Source organism: Oreochromis aureus, linkage group 3 (genome assembly GCF_013358895.1).
Source record: "Oreochromis aureus strain Israel breed Guangdong linkage group 3, ZZ_aureus, whole genome shotgun sequence".
Taxonomy (NCBI): domain Eukaryota; kingdom Metazoa; phylum Chordata; class Actinopteri; order Cichliformes; family Cichlidae; genus Oreochromis; species Oreochromis aureus.
This window is the reverse complement of record NC_052944.1, coordinates 123,388,008-123,413,016: the sequence shown is the minus strand read 5'-3', so window position 1 is coordinate 123,413,016 and position 25,009 is coordinate 123,388,008. Positions and strand designations below refer to the sequence as shown.

Here is a 25,009-nt window from a genome sequence, read left to right as displayed (position 1 = left end):
GACTCTGCAGTCTATTTACACCTACAGGCCAGTGGACACTCTTTCAATGATGAGGATGTACACATCCTGGACAGGGAGGAACGCTGGTTTGAGCGCGGAGTCAAGGAGGCCATTTACGTGAAAAGGGAAAGACCATCTCTGAATCGAGGAGGGGGCCTAAGGGTACATCTGTCACCATCTTACAATGCTGTGATTGCAGCCATTCCCCAACTCTCTGTGAATGGGACTCATGGCCATTGATCAGTGTTCTTTGATCAGTGGGTTTTGGTCAGTGATTGTTGATCAATGGTCATGGGAATTTGCATAATTATGATTAAGGAACTGACCTCACAGCCCATTGTTCCTTCAGTGGGCTGGTTTCAGTCATTATGCAAATGTACTGTTTATAAGGTTTGGGGAAACCTGCAGTCAGCTGAGACTGAAGAAGTCACTTGGATGAGTGATGAAACGTTTCTCCCACAAAACGCTACGTCCAGATGAACAGATTCAACTTTTGGAGATCACACTGAGTCACAAAGAAATAGTTTTGGAGTATTTATGGTTCAGCTGATGAACTTGTTCAAATAAACCAGTAATTTACACAGAAACAGCACAAGTAAAACTTTTTCGGGGGACTTTCCACTAAGCCTGTCCTGGTACACCTGTAGACCCCAGCTTCTATGGACCGTGTGCTTAAGTTCTGTGCTGCTATGATTAGTGCCCGTGCTGTCTTTCAGTTCAGCTTTGTTGAGCCTCTGGTAGGATTTTTGAATGTCAGACACCTTTTTTTACTTGACCTGTGTAAAAACAAATCAGTAAACACATTAAGCTGAAGTAAGATGCAGAATTTGAAAAAATGGGACACAAAAAATGTTGCTGCTTTCTGGGAAGTGCTTCTAAGAAGACCCAATGGAGAAAGTGAAGAGAAAAATCAAAGATTAAGAAGAAGAAAGTGGCAGAGGCAGTTTCTCTTGGACTGCCTGCAGATGGGGCAAGACTCTAGAAGCAGGATGATTGGAGCAAATGTAAAGAGGCTATATGATAAACCAGGAGATGAATACTCTGGTATTCTGGGGATAGTGGGAAGGAGAGGGAGAGATGCCAGTAAATTGTTTCAAGGATGAATTTCAGAGAATCAGAGCTAAGAAACCAAAGCAAGTGGGGAACTAAAAACATGTGGACAGACTCATAATTAGGCAAAAGACACATTAAAGGAATTATTACAGGTTTAGAAACAGGGTCGGATATGAAGGAGCTTAGCATGAATTTGCATTGAGGAAAAAATAGCAACGAGCATCAGAGGTGAGGAAACAGTTAGGAAAACTAAAAGGATGTACTGGCAGGAATACTGCAGTACTTTAGGAAGAACTACACCAATTCAGAATGTGTGGAGTACAGTTAAGAACATGAATGCAGACAGGAAACAACAGCAGTGTTTGTAAAGTAAATTCAAACTCCTTCATTAAATGCAGCTGGTTGAGTTGGAAACAATGGGGAATGATTCTGCTAAGTTCTTTATTCTCTATAGAAATGGATCAGAAGGAGCACATGCAGAGCTGGACGTGGGCTGTATATACATGCGTGTGTCTGTGCTGTCTGTAAGCAGAGAAGACAAAGAGCTTTGATTCTCCCACAATGAGAGAAATATAAATGTAGTTTACATAATACCTGTTACACAGTTACAATAAATAATTAAAGCTGCAAGCAGCGATATGAGGGCCCTCGCACCCCCGGGGCGTCGAGTCAAGCCCAACACCTAAAACCAGCGCTTCCGATCTGATGTCAGATTGATGGAATTCATGCATTTAACCACCAGCTAAAATTTCATCTCATTCAACCATTATTATAGTCGTCCCACTAGGTGGCGCTCTAACCATTACTGACAAATGGCATAACAAACATTTCCGAGCTCGAGTCTCATCACGCCTGCGACCTTTGGGAGAGATTGGACATTGTGTTTTTGAGCGACAGCAGGTTACTGCTTTTGGCGAGTGATTGAAACTCCACGTGCCGCCATGACCACCCCTGCTTCCCTGAACGTAAAAGCTTCGCAATTTAACATCACAAAGGTCTTTAGATTCCACACACAGGAGATCGCGTAAATCTAATGAAATCCCTTGGAGGAGTTCGTCAAAGCACGAGGCCTGAAAAGAGGGAAAATGTCGCCAAATTTACACATTAATTTTAAAATGGCTGACTTCCTGTTGGATTTGGGATATTGCTCCAAAAGACTTTTTTGTACATCTTGATATCTCCAATAAGCTTGCCAGGTTTCAAACTCATACATAAAACACAGAGCAGGGGCTGTTGTTTTGAAATTTTGTAGGGGGCGCTGTGGAGCCATTTTGCGCTGTTCAAGGAAAATGAACATATAAAAGAAATCCCTCATCACATTAGAGGTGTGCGCCAAATTTCAAGACTTTTAAACTTTTCAAGCCCCTCAAAAGCCACTTCATCTTTCATGGTGAACTGTGTTGCCACCAGGGTGCGCCTGCTCAGTTTATAGTCACAATTTTCTCACTGAAGCATCAAGAGGGACTGATGGTGATATTCACCGCTTTTGAGGTGGCCACGATGAACCTGTGAAAATCAGTACAACAAAATGAAAGACATGACATTTCCTGGTGCCACTAGGTGGCGCTCTACGTATTCCTGACAATGGGCATATCAATCTGTTCAGGGCGGGTCTGACATCATCCCTGTAAAATCTGGTACTGATCAGATTGGATTTCATTGAGTTACACTAATTTGTTTCTTCATGGCGAGACCTCAATGTTCGCCATGCTGCTGAGGTCACACCCTTCAGCGAAAACTCACAGTTTTCTCTGTAACCCAAGACCAACTCCTTAAGGCTTTCCTGGAGAAATTTGAGGCTGCAGATGTCACCCATTACAGTACTGTACCCCAAAGTGTAAAACATGACATTTCCTGTTCCCACTAGGTGGCGCTGTCCCTGGTGTCAAATATGGCAGTTGAAATATGTTCAGGGGTGGAGCCTTATCATATGTGTCCACTTTTGTTCAAGGTCGGACAATGTATGACAGAACGAGAGGCAATAAGATTTTCATGGCGAGTCATCGAAATTCGCCGTGGCGCCACGGTCTCACAGTAACCCGAAAACTCAAAAGCTCCGCAATTTAACATGGCCCAGGGGTGTAGTTGACACTGACCAAATATGAAGCTTGTACGATGAAATTCCAATGAGGAGTTCGCAAAAGTTCGAGGCATGGAAATGGCAAAATTAGAGCCAAAATGTCACCTTCACTTCCAAATGGCGGACTTCCTGTTGGGTTTAGGACATGGCCATAATAGACTTTTACGTGCGTCTCCGAACGTTAGATATGTGTTCCGAGTTTTATACATGTAGGTCATACCCATCTCGGGGCTCGCGTTTCTCATTTTTCTAGGTGGCGCTACTGAGCCAATTTTCCCTGGACATGTCTCACGGACATTAAAATACGTAAATTTTCACCAGACCTGACGCTGCCTGCAAAATTTCATGAGTTTTCGAGCATGTTTAGGCCCTCAAAAGGCCGATTCATTTGCCGAAATAATAATAATAATAATAATAATAATAATAATAATAATAATAATAATAATAATAAATTAAAGCTGCAAGCAGCGATATGAGGGCCCTCGCACTCGGCGCCGTCGAGCCAAGCCCAACACCTAAAACCAGCGCTTCGATCTGATGTCACATTGATGGAATTCATGCATTTAACCACCAGCTAACATTTCATCTCATTCAACCATTATTATAGTCGTCCCACTAGGTGGCGCTCTAACCATTACTGACAAATGGCATAACAAACATTTCCGAGCTCGAGTCTCATCATGCCTGCTACCTTTGGGAGAGATTGGACATTGTGTTTTTGAGTGACAGCAGATTACTGCTTTTGGCAAGTGATTGAAACTCCACGCGTCGACACGACCACCCCGTTTCCCTGAACGTAAAAGCTTCGCAATTTAACATCACAAAGGTCTTTAGATTCCACACACAGGAGATCGCGTAAATCTAATGAAATCCCTTGGAGGAGTTCACAAAAGTATGAGGCCTGAAAAGAGGGAAAATGTCGCCAAATTTACACATTAATTTTAAAATGGCTGACTTCCTGTTGGATTTGGGATATTGCGCCAAGAGACTTTTTGTACATTTTGATATCTCCAATAAGCTTGCCAGGTTTCAAACGCATACATAAAACACAGAGCAGGGGCTGTTGTTTTGAAATTTTGTAGGGGGCGCTGTGGAGACATTTTGCGCTGTTCAAGGAAAATGAATATATAAAAGAAATCCCTCATCACATTAGAGGTGTGCGCCAAATTTCAAGACTTTTAAACTTTTCAAGCCCCTCAAAAGCCACTTCATCTTTCATGGTGAACTGCGTTGCCACCAGGGTGCGCCGCTCAGTTTAAAGTTACAATTTTCTCACTGAAGCATCAAGAGGGACTGATGGTGATATTCACCGCTTTTCAGGTGGCCACGATTAACCTGTGAAAATCAGTACAACAAAATGAAAGACATGACATTTCCTGGTGCCACTAGGTGGCGCTCTACGTATTCCTGACAATGGGCATATCAATCTGTTCAGGGCGGGTCTGACATCATCCCTGTAAAATCTGGTACTGATCACATTGGATTTCATTGAGTTACACTAATTTGTTTCTTCATGGCGAGACCTCAATGTTCGCCATGCTGCTGGGGTCACACCTTCAGCGAAAACTCACAGTTTTCTGTAACCCAAGACCAACTCCTTAAGGCTTTCCTGGAGAAATTTGAGGCTGCAGATGTCACCCATTACAATACTGTACCCCAAAGTGTAAAACATGACATTTCCTGTTCCCACTAGGTGGCGCTGTCCCTGATGTCAAATATGGCAGTTGAAATATGTTCAGGGTGGAGCCTTATCATATGTGTCCACTTTGGTCAAGGTCGGACAATGTATGACAGAACGAGAGGCAATAAGATTTTCATGGCGAGTCATCGAAATTCGCCGTGGCGCCACGGCCTCACCGTATCCCGAAAACTCAAAAGCTCCGCAATTTAACATGGCCCAGGTGTGTAGTTGACACTGACCAAATATGAAGCTTGTACGATGAAATTCCAATGAGGAGTTCGCAAAAGTTCGAGGCATGGAAATGGCAAAATTAGAGCCAAAATGTCACCTTCACTTCCAAATGGCGGACTTCCTGTTGGGTTTAAGTCAATGGTCCCACAGACTTTTTGTTCGTCTTGGTATGATTCACATGTGTGCCAAATTTCATACATGTAGCTAAAACGATGTGTTCGTAGGGCTGCATTTAACAAGGCATAGGTGGCGCTACAGAGCCATTTCCCAGTGCTCATATGTAAAACCATTAAAATACAAAATTTTTCACCAGACCTGGCATGTGTGCAAAATTCCAAGAGTTTTCGAGCATGTTAAAGCCCTCAAAAAGGCCCTTCTTTTGCCTGAATAATAATAATAATAATAATAATAATTAAAGCTGCAAGCAGCGATACGAGGGCCCTCGCACCCCAGCACGTCGAGCCAAGCCCAACTCCTACAATCAGCACGTCCGACCTGATGTCACATTGATGGAATTCATGCATTTAACCACCAGCTAACATTTCATCTCATTCAATCATGATTATAGTTGTCCCACTAGGTGGCGCTCTAACCATTACTGACAAACATACATACATAACAAACATTTCCGAGGTCGAGTCTCATCACGCCTGCGACCTTTAGAAGAGATTGGACATTGTGTCTTTGAGTGCTAGCAGATTACTGCTTTTTGGCGAGTGATTTAAACGCCACGTGCCACCATGACCACCCCGTTTCCCTGAACGTAAAAAGCTTCGCAATTTAACATCACAAAGGTGTTTAGATTCCACACCCTGGAGATCGGGTCAATCTGATGAAATTCCTTAGAGGAGTTCGTCAAAGTATGAGGCCTGAAAGGAGGGGAAAATGTTGCCAAAATTACACATTAATTTTAAAATAGCTGACTTCCTGTTGGATTTGGGATATTGCTCCAAGAGACTTTTTTGTACATCTTGATATCTCCTATAAGCTTACCAGGTTTCAGACTTATAGATAAAACACAGAGCAGGGGCTGTTGTTTTGAAATTTTGTAGGGGGCGCTGTGGAGCCATTTTGCGCTATTCAATGAAAATGATCACATAAAAGGATAGCGCTCGTCACATTGGAGGGGTGTGCCAAAATTCAGGACTTTTTAAACTTTCCAAGCCCCTCAAAAGCCACTTCATTTTTCATGGTGAACTGCGTGGCCACCAGGGTGCGCCATTCAGTTTAAAGTCACAATTTTCTCACTGAAACATCATGAGGGACTGATGGTGATATTCTCCGCTTTTCAGGTGGCCACAATGAACCTGTGAAAATCAGTACAACAAAATGAAAGACATGACATTTCCTGTTGCCACTAGGTGGCGCTCTACGTATTCCTGACAATGGGCACATCAATCTTTTCAGGGCGGGTCTGACATCATGCCTGTAAAGTCTGGTACAGATCAGACTGGATTTCATTGAGTTACACTAATTTGTTTCTTCATGGCGAGACCTCAATGTTCGCCATGCTGCTGGGGTCACACCCTTCAGCGAAAACTCACAGTTTTCTCTGTAACCCAAGACCAACTCCTTAAGGCTTTCCTGGAGAAATTTGAGGCTGCAGATGTCACCCATTACAATACTGTACCCCAAAGTGTAAAACATGACATTTCCTGTTCCCACTAGGTGGCGCTGTCCCTGATGTCAAATATGGCAGTTGAAATATGTTCAGGGGTGGAGCCTTATCATATGTGTCCACTTTGGTCAAGGTCGGACAATGTATGACAGAACGAGAGGCAATAAGATTTTCATGGCGAGTCATCAAAATTCGCCGTGGCGCCACGGCCTCACCATATCCCGAAAACTCAAAAGCTCCGCAATTTAACATGGCCCAGGTGTGTAGTTGACACTGACCAAATATGAAGCTTGTACGATGAAATTCCAATGAGGAGTTCGCAAAAGTTCGAGGCATGGAAATGGCAAAATTAGAGCCAAAATGTGACATTCACTTGCAAATGGCGGACTTCCTGTTGGGTTTGCGTCAATGGGCCTACAGACTTTTTTGTTCGTCTTGGCATGATACACATGTGTGCCAAATTTCATACATGTAGGTCCAATGATGTGTTCGTAGGGATGCATTTAACAAGGCATAGGTGGCGCTCTAGAGCCATTTCTAAGTGCTCATGTGTAAAACCATTAAAATACAAAATTTTTCACCAGACCTGGCATGTGTGCAAAATTTCATGAGTTTTCGAGCATGTTAAAGCCCTCAAAAAGGCCCTTGTTTTGCCTGAATAATAATAATAATAATAATAATTAGAAACGGAGCAGATACAATAGGGCCTTCGCACTCTCGGTGCTCGGGCCCTAATTAAAGCTGCAAGCAGCGATATGAGGGCCCTCGCACTTCGGCGCGTCGAGCCAAGCCCAACACCTAAAACCAGCGCTTCCGATCTGATGTCACATTGATGGAATTCATGCATTTAATCACCAGCTAAAATTTCATCTCATTCAACCATTATTATAGTCGTCCCACTAGGTGGCGCTCTAACCATTACTGACAAATGGCATAACAAACATTTCCGAGCTCGAGTCTCATCACGCCTGCGACCTTTGGGAGAGATTGGACATTGTGTTTTTGAGCGACAGCAGGTTACTGCTTTTGGCGGTGATTGAAACTCCACGCGCCGCCATGACCACCCCGTTTCCCTGAACGTAAAAGCTTCGCAATTTAACATCACAAAGGTCTTTAGATTCCACACACAGGAGATCGCGTAAATCTAATGAAATCCCTTGGAGGAGTTCGTCAAAGTATGAGGCCTGAAAAGAGGGAAAATGTCGCCAAATTTACACCTTAATTTTAAAATGGCTGACTTCCTGTTGGATTTGGGATATTGCTCCAAGAGACTTTTTTACATCTTGATATCTCCAATAAGCTTGCCAGGTTTCAAACTCATACATAAAACACAGAGCAGGGGCTGTTGTTTTGAAATTTTGTAGGGGGCGCTGTGGAGCCATTTTGCGCTGTTCAAGGAAAATGAACATATAAAAGAAATCCTCATCACATTGGAGGTGTGCGCCCAATTTCAAGACTTTTAAACTTTTCAAGCCCCTCAAAAGCCACTTCATCTTTCATGGTGAACTGCGTTGCCACCAGGGTGCGCCATTCAGTTTATAGTCACAATTTTCTCACTGAAGCATCATGAGGGACTGATGGTGATATTCACCGCTTTTGAGGTGGCCACGATGAACCTGTGAAAATCAGTACAACAAAATGAAAGACATGACATTTCCTGTTGCCACTAGGTGGCGCTCTACGTATTCCTGACAATGGGCATATCAATCTGTTCAGGGCGGGTCTGACATCATGCCTGTAAAATCTGGTACTGATCAGATTGGATTTCATTGAGTTACACTAATTTGTTTCTTCATGGCGAGACATCAATAATCGCCATGCTGCTGGGCTCACACCCTCTGACGAAAACTCACACTTTTCACTGTAACCCAAGACCAACTCCTTTAGTCTTTCCTGGAGAAATTTGAGGCTGCAGATGTCACCCATAACAATACTGTACACCAAAGTGTAAAACATGACATTTCCTGTTCCCACTAGGTGGCGCTGTCCCTAGTGTCAAATATGGCAGTTGAAATATGTTCAGGGGTGGAGCCTTATCATATGTGTGCTCTTTGGTCCAGGTCGGACCATGTATGACAGAATGAGAGGAAATAAGATTTTCATGGCGAGTCATCGAAATTCGCCGTGGCGCCGCCGCTTCACAGTATCGCTGAAAACTGAAAAGCTCCACAATTTAACATGGCCCAGGCGTGTAGTTGACACTGACCAAAGATGAAGCTTATACGACCAAATGCCAATGAGGAGTTCGAAAAAGTTCGAGGCATGGAAATGGCAAAATTAGAGCCAAAATGTCACCTTCACCTCTAAATGGCGGACTTCCTGTTGGGATTGCGTCAATGGGCCCATTGACTTTTTTGTTCGTCTTGGCATGATACACATGTGTGCCAAATTTCATACATGTAGCTCAAACGATGTGGTCGTAGGGCTGCATTTAACAAGGCATAGGTGGCGCTACAGAGCCATTTCCCAGTGCTCATATGTAAAACCATTAAAATACAAAATTTTTCACCAGACCTGGCATGTGTGCAAAATTTCAAGAGTTTTTGAGCATGTTAAAGCCCTCAAAAAGGCCCTTGTTTTGCCTGAATAATAATAATAATAAGAAACGGAGCAGATACAATAGGGCCTTCGCACAGTCAGTGCTCGGGCCCTAATTAAAGCTGCAAGCAGCGATATGAGGGCCCTCGCACCCCCGGCGCGTCGAGCCAAGCCCAACACCTAAAACCAGCGCTTCCGATCTGATGTCACATTGATGGAATTCATGCATTTAACCACCAGCTAAAATTTCATCTCATTCAACCATTATTATAGTCGTCCCACTAGGTGGCGCTCTAACCATTACTGACAAATGGCATAACAAACATTTCCGAGCTCGAGTCTCATCACGCCTGCGACCTTTGGGAGATTGGACATTGTGTTTTTGAGCGACAGCAGGTTACTGCTTTTTGGCGGTGATTGAAACTCCACGTGCCGCCATGACCACCCCGCTTCCCTGAACGTAAAAAGCTTCGCAATTTAACATCACAAAGGTCTTTAGATTCCACACACAGGAGATCGCGTAAATCTAATGAAATCCCTTGGAGGAGTTCGTCAAAGTATGAGGCCTGAAAAGAGGGAAAATGTCGCCAAATTTACACATTAATTTTAAAATGGCTGACTTCCTGTTGGATTTGGGATATTGCTCCAAGAGACTTTTTGTACATCTTGATATCTCCAATAAGCTTGCCAGGTTTCAAACTCATACATAAAACACAGAGCAGGGGCTGTTGTTTTGAAATTTTGTAGGGGGCGCTGTGGAGCCATTTTGCGCTGTTCAAGGAAAATGAACATATAAAAAGAAATCCCTCATCACATTAGAGGTGTGCGCCAAATTTCAAGACTTTTAAACTTTTCAAGCCCCTCAAAAGCCACTTCATCTTTCATGGTGAACTGCGTTGCCACCAGGGTGCGCCGTTCAGTTTATAGTCACAATTTTCTCACTGAAGCATCAAGAGGGACTGATGGTGATATTCACCGCTTTTGAGGTGGCCACGATGAACCTGTGAAAATCAGTACAACAAAATGAAAGACATGACATTTCCTGGTGCCACTAGGTGGCGCTCTGCGTATTCCTGACAATGGGCATATCAATCTGTTCAGGGCGGGTCTGACATCATCCCTGTAAAATCTGGTACTGATCAGATTGGATTTCATTGAGTTACACTAATTTGTTTCTTCATGGCGAGACCTCAATGTTCGCCATGCTGCTGGGGTCACACCCTTCAGCGAAAACTCACAGTTTTCTCTGTAACCCAAGACCAACTCCTTAAGGCTTTCCTGGAGAAATTTGAGGCTGCAGATGTCACCCATTACAATACTGTACCCCAAAGTGTAAAACATGACATTTCCTGTTCCCACTAGGTGGCGCTGTCCCTGGTGTCAAATATGACAGTTGAAATATGTTCAGGGTGGAGCCTTATCATATGTGTCCACTTTGGTCAAGGTCGGACAATGTATGACAGAACGAGAGGCAATAAGATTTTCATGGCGAGTCATCGAAATTCGCCATGGCGCCACGGCCTCACCGTATCCCGAAAACTCAAAAGCTCCGCAATTTAACATGGCCCAGGTGTGTAGTTGACACTGACCAAATATGAAGCTTGTACGATGAAATTCCAATGAGGAGTTCGCAAAAGTTCGAGGCATGGAAATGGCAAAATTAGAGCCAAAATGTCACCTTCACTTCCAAATGGCGGACTTCCTGTTGGGTTTAGGACATGGCCATAATAGACTTTTATGTGCGTCTCCGAACGTTAGATATGTGTTCCAAGTTTTATACATGTAGGTCATACCCATCTCGGGGGCTCGCGTTTCTCATTTTTCTAGGTGGCGCTACTGAGCCAATTTTCCCTGGACATGTCTACGGACATTAAAATACGTAAATTTTCACCAGACCTGACGCGTGTGCAAAATTTCATGAGTTTTCGAGCATGTTTAGGCCCTCAAAAGGCCGATTCATTTGCCGAAATAATAATAATAATAATAATAATAATAATAATAATAATAATAATTAAAGCTGCAAGCAGCGATATGAGGGCCCTCGCACCCCGGTAGCGTCGAGCCAAGCCCAACACCTAAAATCAGCGCTTCGATCTGATGTCACATTGATGGAATTCATGCATTTAACCACCAGCTAAAATTTCATCTCATTCAACCATTATTACAATCGTCCCACTAGGTGGCGCTCTAACCATTACTGACAAATGGCATAACAAACATTTCCGAGCTCGAGTCTCATCACGCCTGCGACCTTTGGGAGAGATTGGACATTGTGTTTTTGAGCGACAGCAGGTTACTGCTTTTTGGCGAGTGATTGAAACTCCACGTGCCGCCATGACCACCCCGCTTCCCTGAACGTAAAAGCTTCGCAATTTAACATCACAAAGGTCTTTAGATTCCACACACAGGAGATCGCGTAAATCTAATGAAATCCCTTGGAGGAGTTCGTCAAAGTATGAGGCCTGAAAAGAGGGGAAAATGTCACCAAATTTACACATTAATTTTAAAATGGCTGACTTCCTGTTGGATTTGGGATATTGCTCCAAGAGACTTTTTTGTACATCTTGATATCCTCCATAAGCTTACCAGGTTTCAGACTTATAAATAAAACACAGAGCAGGGGCTGTTGTTTTGAAATTTTGTAGGGGGCGCTGTGGAGCCATTTTGCATTATTCAAGGAAACTGATCAGATAACAACAAAGCCCTCATCACATTGGAGGTTTGGGCCAAATTCTAAGACTTTTTAAAATTTCCAAGCCCCTCAAAAGCGACTTCGTCTTTCATGGTGAACCGTGTTGCCACCAGGGTGCGCCGTTCAGTTTAAAGTCACAATTTTCGCACAGAAGCATCATGAAGGACTGATGGTGATACTCACCGCTTTTGAGGTGGCCACGATGAACCTGTGAAAATCAGTACAACAAAATGAAAGACATGACATTTCCTGGTGCCACTAGGTGGCGCTCTACGTATTCCTGACAATGGGCATATCAATCTGTTCAGGGCGGGTCTGACATCATCCCTGTAAAATCTGGTACTGATCAGATTGGATTTCATTGAGTTACACTAATTTGTTTCTTCATGGCGAGACCTCAATGTTCGCCATGCTGCTGGGGTCACACCCTTTTGCGAAAACTCACAGTTTTCTCTGTAACCCAAGACCAACTCCTTAAGGCTTTCCTGGAGAAATTTGAGGCTGCAGATGTCACCCATTACAATACTGTACCCCAAAGTGTAAAACATGACATTTCCTGTTCCCACTAGGTGGCGCTGTCCCTGATGTCAAATATGGCAGTTGAAATATGTTCAGGGTGGAGCCTTATCATATGTGTCCACTTTGGTCAAGGTCAGACAATGTATGACAGAACGAGAGGCAATAAGATTTTCATGGCGAGTCATCGAAATTCGCCGTGGCGCCACGGCCTCACCGTATCCCGAAAACTCAAAAGCTCCGCAATTTAACATGGCCCAGGTGTGTAGTTGACACTGACCAAATATGAAGCTTGTACGATGAAATTCCAATGAGGAGTTCGCAAAAGTTCGAGGCATGGAAATGGCAAAATTAGAGACAAAATGTCACCTTCACTTCCAAATGGCGGACTTTCTGTTGGGTTTGCATCAATGGTCCCACTGACTTTTTTGTTCATCTTGGCATGATACACATGTGTGCCAAATTTCATACATGTAGCTAAAACGATGTGTTCGTAGGGCTGCATTTAACAAGGCATAGGTGGCGCTACAGAGCCATTTCCCAGTGCTCATATGTAAAACCATTAAAATACAAAATTTTTCACCAGACCTGGCATGTGTGCAAAATTCCAAGAGTTTTCGAGCATGTTAAAGCCCTCAAAAGGCCCTTCTTTTGCCTGAATAATAATAATAATAATTAAAGCTGCAAGCAGCGATATGAGGGCCCTCGCACCCCGCGCGTCGAGCCAAGCCCAACACCTAAAACCAGCGCTTCCGATCTGATGTCACATTGATGGAATTCATGCATTTAACCACCAGCTAAAATTTCATCTCATTCAACCATTATTATAGTCGTCCCACTAGGTGGCGCTCTAACCATTACTGACAAATGGCATAACAAACATTTCCGAGCTCGAGTCTCATCACGCCTGCGACCTTTGGGAGAGATTGGACATTGTGTTTTTGAGCGACAGCAGGTTACTGCTTTTGGCGAGTGATTGAAACTCCACGTGCCGCCATGACCACCCCGCTTCCCTGAACGTAAAAGCTTCGCAATTTAACATCACAAAGGTCTTTAGATTCCACACACAGGAGATCGCGTAAATCTAATGAAATCCTTTGGAGGAGTTCGTCAAAAAGTATGAGGCCTGAAAAGAGGGAAAATGTCGCCAAATTTACACCTTAATTTTAAAATGGCTGACTTCCTGTTGGATTTGGGATATTGCTCCAAGAGACTTTTTGTACATCTTGATATCTCCAATAAGCTTGCCAGGTTTCAAACTCATACATAAAACACAGAGCAGGGGCTGTTGTTTTGAAATTTTGTAGGGGGCGCTGTGGAGCCATTTTGCGCTGTTCAAGGAAAATGAACATATAAAAAGAAATCCCTCATCACATTAGAGGTGTGCGCCAAATTTCAAGACTTTTAAACTTTTCAAGCCCCTCAAAAGCCACTTCATCTTTCATGGTGAACTGCGCTGCCACCAGGGTGCGCCGTTCAGTTTATAGTCACAATTTTCTCACTGAAGCATCAAGAGGGACTGATGGTGATATTCACCGCTTTTGAGGTGGCCACGATGAACCTGTGAAAATCAGTACAACAAAATGAAAGACATGACATTTCCTGGTGCCACTAGGTGGCGCTCTACGTATTCCTGACAATGGGCATATCAATCTGTTCAGGGCGGGTCTGACATCATCCCTGTAAAATCTGGTACTGATCAGATTGGATTTCATTGAGTTACACTAATTTGTTTCTTCATGGCGAGACCTCAATGTTCGCCATGCTGCTGGGGTCACACCCTTCAGCGAAAACTCACAGTTTTCTCTGTAACCCAAGACCAACTCCTTAAGGCTTTCCTGGAGAAATTTGAGGCTGCAGATGTCACCCATTACAATACTGTACCCCAAAGTGTAAAACATGACATTTCCTGTTCCCACTAGGTGGCGCTGTCCCTGGTGTCAAATATGGCAGTTGAAATATGTTCAGGGGTGGAGCCTTATCATATGTGTCCACTTTGGTCAAGGTCGGACAATGTATGACAGAACGAGAGGCAATAAGATTTTCATGGCGAGTCATCGAAATTCGCCGTGGCGCCACGGCCTCACAGTAACCCGAAAACTCAAAAGCTCCGCAATTTAACATGGCCCAGGTGTGTAGTTGACACTGACCAAATATGAAGCTTGTACGATGAAATTCCAATGAGGAGTTCGCAAAAGTTCGAGGCATGGAAATGGCAAAATTAGAGCCAAAATGTCACCTTCACTTCCAAATGGCGGACTTCCTGTTGGGTTTGCGTAAATGGTCCCACTGACTTTTTGTTCGTCTTGGCATGATACACATCTGTGCCAAATTTCATACATGTAGCTAAAACGATGTGTTCGTGGGGCTGCATTTAACAAGGCATAGGTGGCGCTACAGAGCCATTTCCCAGTGCTCATATGTAAAACCATTAAAATACAAAATTTTTCACCAGACCTGGCATGTGTGCAAAATTCCAAGAGTTTTCGAGCATGTTAAAGCCCTCAAAAAGGCCTTGTTTTGCCTGAATAATAATAATAATAATAATTAAAGCTGCAAGCAGCGATATGAGGGCCCTCGCACTTCGGCTGGCGTCGAGCCAAGCCCAACACCGAAAACCAGCGCTTCCGATCTGATGTCACATTGATGGAATTCATGCATTTAACCACCAGCTAAAATTTCATCTCATTCAACCATTATTATAGTCATCCCACTAGGTGGCGCTCTAACCATTACTGACAAATGGCATAACAAACATTTCCGAGCTCGAGTCTCATCACGCCTGCGACCTTTGGGAGAGATTGGACATTGTGTTTTTGAGCGACAGCAGGTTACTGCTTTTTGGCGGTGATTGAAACTCCACGTGCCGCCATGACCACCCCGTTTCCTGAACGTAAAAAGCTTCGCAATTTAACATCACAAAGGTCTTTAGATTCCACACACAGGAGATCGCGTAAATCTAATGAAATCCCTTGGAGGAGTTCGTCAAAGTATGAGGCCTGAAAAGAGGGAAAATGTCGCCAAATTTACACATTAATTTTAAAATGGCTGACTTCCTGTTGGATTTGGGATATTGCTCCAAGAGACTTTTTGTACATCTTGATATCTCCAATAAGCTTGCCAGGTTTCAAACTCATACATAAAACACAGAGCAGGGGCTGTTGTTTTGAAATTTTGTAGGGGGCGCTGTGGAGCCATTTTGCGCTGTTCAAGGAAAATGAACATATAAAAAGAAATCCTCATCACATTAGAGCTGTTCGCCAAATTTCAAGACTTTTAAACTTTTCAAGCCCCTCAAAAGCCACTTCATCTTTCATGGTGAACTGCGTTGCCACCAGGGTGCGCCGTTCAGTTTATAGTCACAATTTTCTCACTGAAGCATCAAGAGGGACTGATGGTGATATTCACCGCTTTTGAGGTGGCCACGATGAACCTGTGAAAATCAGTACAACAAAATGAAAGACATGACATTTCCTGGTGCCACTAGGTGGCGCTCTACGTATTCCTGACAATGGGCATATCAATCTGTTCAGGGCGGGTCTGACATCATCCCTGTAAAATCTGGTACTGATCACATTGGATTTCATTGAGTTACACTAATTTGTTTCTTCATGGCGAGACCTCAATGTTCGCCATGCTGCTGGGGTCACACCCTTCAGCGAAAACTCACAGTTTTCTCTGTAACCCAAGACCAACTCCTTAAGGCTTTCCTGGAGAAATTTGAGGCTGCAGATGTCACCCATTACAATACTGTACCCCAAAGTGTAAAACATGACATTTCCTGTTCCCACTAGGTGGCGCTGTCCCTGATGTCAAATATGGCAGTTGAAATATGTTCAGGGGTGGAGCCTTATCATATGTGTCCACTTTGGTCAAGGTCGGACAATGTATGACAGAACGAGAGGCAATAAGATTTTCATGGCGAGTCATCGAAATTCGCCGTGGCGCCACGGCCTCACAGTAACCCGAAAACTCAAAAGCTCCGCAATTTAACATGGCCCAGGTGTGTAGTTGACACTGACCAAATATGAAGCTTGTACGATGAAATTCCAATGAGGAGTTCGAAAAGTTCGAGGCATGGAAATGGCAAAATTAGAGCCAAAATGTCACCTTCACTTCCAAATGGCGGACTTCCTGTTGGGTTTAGGACATGGCCATAATAGACTTTTTTGTGCGTCTCCGAACGTTAGATATGTGTTCCGAGTTTTATACATGTAGGTCATACCCATCTCGGGGGCTCGCGTTTCTCATTTTTCTAGGTGGCGCTACTGAGCCAATTTTCCCTGGACATGTCTACGGACATTAAAATACGTAAATTTTCATCGAGTCTCATCACGCCTGCGACCTTTGGAAGAGATTGGACATTGTGTTTTTGAGCGACAGCAGGTTACTGCTTTTTGGCGAGTGATTGAAACTCCACGTGCCGCCATGACCACCCCGTTTCCCTGAACGTAAAAAGCTTCGCAATTTAACATCACAAAGGTCTTTAGATTCCACACACAGGAGATCGCGTAAATCTAATGAAATCCCTTGGAGGAGTTCGTCAAAGTATGAGGCCTGAAAAGAGGGGAAAATGTCGCCAAATTTACACATTAACTTTAAAATGGCTGACTTCCTGTTGGATTTGGGATATTGCTCCAAGAGACTTTTTGTACATCTTGATATCTCCAATAAGCTTGCCAGGTTTCAAACTCATACATAAAACACAGAGCAGGGGCTGTTGTTTTGAAATTTTGTAGGGGGCGCTGTGGAGCCATTTTGCGCTCTTCAAGGAAAATGAACATATAAAAAGAAATCCCTCATCACATTAGAGGTGTGCGCCAAATTTCAAGACTTTTTAAACTTTTCAAGCCCCTCAAAAGCCACTTCATCTTTCATGGTGAACTGCGCTGCCACCAGGGTGCGCCGTTCAGTTTATAGTCACAATTTTCTCACTGAAGCATCAAGAGGGACTGATGGTGATATTCACCGCTTTTGAGGTGGCCACGATGAACCTGTGAAAATCAGTACAACAAAATGAAAGACATGACATTTCCTGGTGCCACTAGGTGGCGCTCTACGTATTCCTGACAATGGGCATATCAATCTGTTCAGGGCGGGTCTGACATCATCCCTGTAAAATCTGGTACTGATCAGATTGGATTTCATTGAGTTACACTAATTTGTTTCTTCATGGCGAGACCTCAATGTTCGCCATGCTGCTGGGTCACACCCTTCAGCGAAAACTCACAGTTTTCTCTGTAACCCAAGACCAACTCCTTAAGGCTTTCCTGGAGAAATTTGAGGCTGCAGATGTCACCCATTACAATACTGTACCCCAAAGTGTAAAACATGACATTTCCTGTTCCCACTAGGTGGCGCTGTCCCTGGTGTCAAATATGGCAGTTGAAATATGTTCAGGGTGGAGCCTTATCATATGTGTCCACTTTGGTCAAGGTCGGACAATGTATGACAGAACGAGAGGCAATAAGATTTTCATGGCGAGTCATCGAAATTCGCCGTGGCGCCACGGCCTCACAGTAACCCGAAAACTCAAAAGCTCCGCAATTTAACATGGCCCAGGTGTGTAGTTGACACTGACCAAATATGAAGCTTGGACGATGAAATTCCAATGAGGAGTTCGCAAAAGTTCGAGGCATGGAAATGGCAAAATTAGAGCCAAAATGTCAACTTCACTTCCAAATGGCGGACTTCCTGTTGGGTTTAGGACATGGCCATAATAGACTTTTATGTGCGTCTCCGAACGCTAGATATGTGTTCGAGTTTTATACATGTAGGTCATACCCATCTCGGGGCTCACGTTTCTCATTTTTCTAGGTGGCGCTACTGAGCCAATTTTCCCTGGACATGTCTACGGACATTAAAATACGTAAATTTTCACCAGACCTGACGCGTCTGCAAAATTTCATGAGTTTTCGAGCATGTTTAGGCCCTCAAAAGGCCGATTCATTTGCCGAAAATAATAATAATAATAATAATAATAATAATAATAATAATAATAATAATAATAATAATAATAATAATAATAATAATAAGAAACAGAGCAGATACAATAGGGCCTTCGCACTTTTGTGCTCGGGCCCTAATAATAATAATAATAATAATAATAAGAAACAGAGCAGATACAATAGGGCCTTCGCACTTTTGTGCTCGGGCCCTAATAATAATAATAAGAAGAAACAGAGCAGATACAATAGGGCCTTCGCACTTTTGTGCTCGGGCCCTAATGATACTGTTAAATTCAACAACAACTCCTCTCGACACACATTAACAGGCCGTGCAATAAACTAATAACCACAAAGGTCCTGACAGGTAATAAACCTGTTATTACTTACAGTGGCTTCATAAACGCACTGATGGAAATGTCCAGTGTATCATAAGCCAACCAGTCCTGTTACTGCAGTTAACTTCTTCACCAGAAAGTGTCACCATCAGGCTTCAACAGCAGTTCACAGCATTAATAGTATTAATGAGCTACAGGTAGTATGGATGGGAAAATGTAGAGATGCTGGGCAAACAATCTGATCAAATCCACTGTGGGAATAATTGAAGTGATGACGGCAGAGAGAACAAAACTGAATCATATTGAAATGTTAAATCAGGAAAATCCTGGAGAGGAGGATCGTTCTAATGTTCAGTTTGTAATGTTTGAATTCAAAGCAGCTCTTAAATGCATAAAAATGACTTCAGCTGGGAAGGATCAGGTGTGTTACATCATGATGCAGCAGTTGGAGGATGCTCTGCTGCTCTTCTATAATAGAATATATCAGGAAGCTGGAAAGAACTGTGAAAGCAGGGAAAGACCCCACTAAGACCTCAGGTTATACATGAGATGTTAGAGCAGGGGTGTCAAACTCATTTTAGTTCAGGGGCCACATGGAGAAAAGTTTATTCTCAAGTGGGCCGGACTGGTAAAATCATTGTATATATAACTTAAAAACAACAACTTCAGATTGTTTTCTTTGTTTTAATACGATCAACATAAAAATAAAGCTAGAGCCTGTGGACAGTATGTTCAAAATAGTACAGGCACAACATAGCTACTAATCATAAAACACAAGTTATTTGAAAATTCTGAGGACAAAGAACACACAAGCACACAGTGCCTCAGTGATTCACAGGTCACAGAACTACATCAGGGTGTCTCATGCAGCACTTTCAGTGGGGTTGCATAGTTTGACTCCTGATACCTGGCATCTTTTAGCTTTCACCAGCTCATCAATATCAGGCTTCACATCCTGAGCAGCAGCTAACTTCAGGATGTGATTCAAGTGCCTGTGCGTGAGCCTTGAGCGCAGTTTTGTTTTATTTATGCTCATTACAGAGAAAACCTGCTCACAAAGATACGTGGTTCTGAACATGCACAACAGTTTTGCAGCGAGGGCTGTCAAGTTGGGGTAACCTGGCAAGAGATTCTGATAAAGTGTGTTCAAGCCAGCTGCGGCAAATTTGCCCTTCAAATCCGAGTCACACTGCAAGTCTATTATTTCAAGTTGGATCCTGACGGGCAGATCAGAGGATTCACGGTGAGCGGCGAGCAAAAACTTTGAAGTCTTTCTCCAGTTCACCAAAAATCTGAAATCGTTGCTCAAACTCTAGTAACAGTCCCGTTATTTTATCTTTGAACTGCTTCATATCTGCCACACTTTGGATCGTGCACACATTTTTCAGACAGGGGAAGTGAGCTGCATCACCACCAGCGAGCTGCGTCTCCCACAGTAACAGCTTCACCTTGAAAGAACGTATGCTGTCATAATACTGCGTGACAACTTTGTTGCGTCCTTGCAGCTGTTTGTTCAAGTTATTCAGGTGCTCTGTAACATCCACCATAAATGCAAGGTCCTTCATCCATTCTGCGGAATGAAATTCTAACACTGGTTTGCCCTTTTCTTCCATAAACTGTTCAATTTCTTCTCGTAAATCAAAGAAACGCCTCAGTACAGCACCTCGGCTCAACCATCTTACCTCAGTGTGGTATGGCAGGCCATAGATGTGGTCTTTCTGTCTGAGGAGACTGTCAAACTGACGGTGATTGAGGCTTCTGGATCAGATGAAATTAACAGTTTGGATGACCACCTTCATGACGTTATCCATTTTCAGTGACTTGCAACACAAAGCCTCCTGGTGCAAAATACAGTGAAAAGTCCCAAAATCACGTCCTCCATTTGCAGATTGCACTTTATCTCTGAACTTTTTTACAACGCCTGCTTTCTTCCCGATCATTGAGGGCGCATCATCTGTAGCCAGGCTGACAGCGCGGGACCGGTCCACTCCGACCCTGTCCAGCGCCGACGAGTGCGGTGAAAATATCAGCTGCGGTCGTTGTATCTGTCATCGGCACCAACTCCACGAACTCCTCGGTGACGGTCAATGTGTCATCAACTTCGCGGATGAAAATTGCCAGTTGTGCAACATCTGTAATGTCCGTGCCTTCATCATTTGCAACTGAAAACACAATAAATGACTTTACTTTTTGCTTCTCCTGGCTGTCCAAATCCGCTGAAAGATCAGAAATCCTGTCGGCAACTGTGTTTCTTGTCAGGCTGATATTTGCACAGGCCTGGCGCTTTTCAGGGCACGCAATCTCCGATGCCTTCATCATACATGTTTTTACAAATTCACCCTCACTAAATGGTTTTGAAGCTAGTGCAATTTCGTTAGCAGTGAGGTAGCTAGCTTTCACTGCAGCATCACTGATGTCTCGGCTGTGAGTAAACACAGACTGCTGTTTCTTCAGACCCGCCAATGGTTTCTTTTTTTCATTTCTATTCTTTCAGCACTGCAACATGCTGGGAACACACCAAACATACAGCTTTCCCATTCACTTCCGTGAATAAATAGGAGGATGACCATTTTTCTTGGAACACTCTGCATCCACTTTTCTCTTTTTTGACAGAGACATATTGGGGCAATGAGGGTGCCAAAGCACATCAGGTTTCAATTTCGCAGGCAAAGTAGCTCACAATTGCTATTGCGCCATCCAATGGACACAATTGGAACAGCAGCTTCTTTATTGAAAAAATGCAGCTCATTTTTATACTTTACAAAATCATCTCACGGGCCGGATTAAACCCATATGCGGGCCTGATCTGGCCCGCGGGCCGTACGTTTGACACCCCTGTGTTAGAGCCTACAGCTCTAACATCTCATGTAGGGAAAGTCATTGAAGAATGACAGTGGACAGACTGATGTATGTGACTGAAAGAAGGCAGCTGTTTGCACCTTCTCAGCAGGGGGAGCAACACCATGGAGCCAGCAGTCAGTCAGAGTCAGAGATAAGGAAAGCTCAGTGCATTAGGAGATGAGGTGTGGTTTGTATCAGCCAACTTAAATGATGGAAATGAATGAGTTGTTCCTGGTTAATATTCTGTGTTTGCTAACAGTATCACAGACCCAGGCCCAATCTGTCGTCTGTTAACACGTCCAATATCTCCTCATTTATTGGTGGATAATCCACTAACATGTTTTAATGCACAAGTTCATGTGATTTCTGTGTGCTGATAACGTCCAGTCTGTTCTGTGTGGAAATAAAATAATGAAACCAGACGAGGTCATTTCTGGAGAAGTTGTGGTGGGATTGTTGCTCCTGTCGGACTCGTCTGTGTCGCTGCTGCTGATACAAAGTTGGAGGTAAACAGGTCGGCTAAAAAAGCTGAAGGGAGATGGCTCATAAACAAGTGACTGCCACTTTATTAGGTCACAGATGTACTGTACCTGAGACAGTGGCCACTGTGTACCTAATAAAGTGTCAGCCATGTTAAATGTGTTTCCAAGAGGAGAAAACCAGCTGGCAGCGAAGGCAGGGAGGTGTCCTTTCCTCCTAAACAGGAGAGGAATATAAAGATGATGAAGGTGACAGTTTGAATCAGTCATATTTCATTCAATTCAGTGATGAACTGATCTAGGATCAGTCAAAATCATCAGCAGTTTGATCCACGGATGGATTGAAGTGTATCTGTGAAAATGTTGGACTGTTCCTTTATCAGTGTGTAACAGTGTGTGTATGAGAGCCATGTAATGTCCATGTGTGCATGCTGACTGTGCTGCTCTGACCCCTCCTCCTTTCAGGGTGGAGCCTGCTGGAGTCCGATGGTTGAGACCAGGTCTGAGGAAGTGTAAGTGTGTTTTTAATGGGATTCATGAAAACAAAGCAGCACACATTCAACCATCTTCATCATGTCAGGAGTCATCATCAAAGTGTCAATCAATGAACAGATGATGGATCAATAACTGCAGCTGGATTGTGTTTGTTCTCTCCATCAGATTCCTGTCAACTCACAATCGACACAAACACAGTGAACACAAACCTCCAACTGTCTGACAACAACAGGAAGGTGACACATGTGGAGGAGGGTCAGTCATATCCTGATCATCCAGACAGATTTGATGTTCCTCAGCTGCTGTGTAGAAATGGTTTGACTGGTCGCTGTTACTGGGAGGTCGAGTGGAGAGGAAACGTTAATATATCAGTGAGTTACAGAAGCATCAGAAGGAAAGGAGACAGTAATGACTGTGTGTTTGGATACAATGATCAGTCCTGGAGTCTGAACTGTTGTGATGATGGTCCTTGTTGTGTCTGGCACAATAAGAGACAAACACCCATCTCCTCCTCCTCCTCCTCCTCCTCCTCTGTCTCTAACAGAGCAGCAGTGTATGTGGACTGTCCTGCTGGCACTCTGTCCTTCTACAGAGTCTCCTCTGACACTCTGATCCACCTCCACACCTTCAACACCACATTCACTCAAACTCTTTATCCTGGGTTTGGGTTCTATCCTGGTTCCTCAGTGTCCCTGTGCTGAGTGTAAAGAGTGTCTCCTGTTAGAGAAACACTCTGACTGTTGAACAGATAGTTCAGTCTGTACATGTCTGTCTCTTTCACTCACAAACACGTTTTCACATTCATGGATTCAATCAGTTGATGTTTGAAACTCTTCTCAATGATTCCTTGTAAACTTCTTCCTCTTCAGTCACAAACAAACAGGAAGTGATGTCACATGTGTTCCTGTCCACACAGCAGAATGAGTCTATTGCTGACAGTGATGTACAAACAGAGTGAGCATTTCTGAGGCCCAAAATAAACTGAGTAGTTCACTGAATGAACACTGTGAGCTCAGTTCCTTCATCATTAGTATGGATTATATATGTATATGTATTATATTAGTATCATATATATCAGGTGCTGCTGGTTTCAGTCATTGTGCAAATGTGCTGTTTGTAAGGTTGTAAAGCTGCAGTCAGCTGAGACTGAAGAAGTCACCTGATCAGTGAGCAAACGTTTCTGAAAACGATCAGATGAACAGAATCAACCTTTTGGGATCAGCCAGCAATGCAGCATCATTGTTGTTCAGGTTCAGAGGTTTGCAGGAATGAACTGATGACCAGAAACAGCTGCAGAGTCCAATCAAATACCAGCTGGAGTTCAGCTGCATTTGAAGAAGTCAAAGAAAAGTAAGGATGGCAAAGGGCGATGTTTTCTTCCAAAGAACTGAAAACATGGTCGACGCCTCATTAGAAGAATCATCTGGACATTTGTGAGGAACTCTAACCAAGAAAGCAACACAAGAAAGCAACGTCACACAGATCCAACAGACAGTTTCCATGACTGCAAGTGTTCAGTGTAAAATGCTACATTGCATTATTGCATCCTCTCACCACAGGAGGCGCTGTTGGCACCACTGATTGCTGATCAGCTGTTCTCTGATGATCTGATTGATCCTGTGAATAACGGGACTCACTGAACTCTGTGACACAGTGAAGATTACAGAGTTTAACATCTGACTGACGTCACACAGACAGAAGGATGAACCAGTGAGGCACAGAACACAGTTACTGGAGATACTGGATCAGCTCCATGTGAACCTCTGATGGAGAAGCTGCTGACCCAGAGAAACATCAGGACATGACAGGCAGCTGCACTGATCTAACAACATGTAGCAGAGCTGATCTATGTTAGAGGATCTATCACAGCAGCTGAAAGTCCAACACTGGATACCAGCTGAGCCTGTGCTGAGTGTTACAGGAAAAGAAACACTGACACTGGTAGACACAGTGATGCTGACTGGGGCACAGAGCTGAATGATGCAGCAACAGGACACTGTTTCAGTCTGACTGACAGAGAAACCTGTAGCTGCATCTACATGTGAGGCAGAGGCCACACAAGCAGGTTTCTATGTTTCACAGTGACTGAGATCTTCAGTGGGGTGGACATGCTCCTGTACAGACCTCTGAGGAGAACCAAGGTGCAGTCAAAGAGTCCAGTCTGTCCTCACAGATGTCAACATGTGGTTTCATCAGGTCTGCTGTCAGCTAGCAGGCTCACATCAGAATCACTGTTCCTGAAAAACACAGTCTGTGTGACATCATCAGTCAGCTGATCGTCCCAGATCTGAATGGTTTCTGTCTCTACTGAGGAAGTCAGAGAATCTCACTGAGGTGTGGATCAGGTCTGAGTGACCTGTGGAGGGACAGCTTTAAACAGTCCACAGGTCTCACGTCCTGCTCAGTCTGGTAGCAGATACCTCGTATTGTTCCAGATGTGCTGACATCACCAGCAGCAGCAGCAGCACAGCTGTGTGATACGATGAATCTCAGTTATTGATC

The 25,009-nt window shown here is 43.7% G+C and overlaps 1 pseudogene; it reads left to right on the top strand.

Annotated features, from left to right (window-relative positions):
- Positions 1-25,009, top strand: part of LOC120435241 — a 139,821-nt pseudogene that overhangs the window by 101,707 nt on the left and 13,105 nt on the right.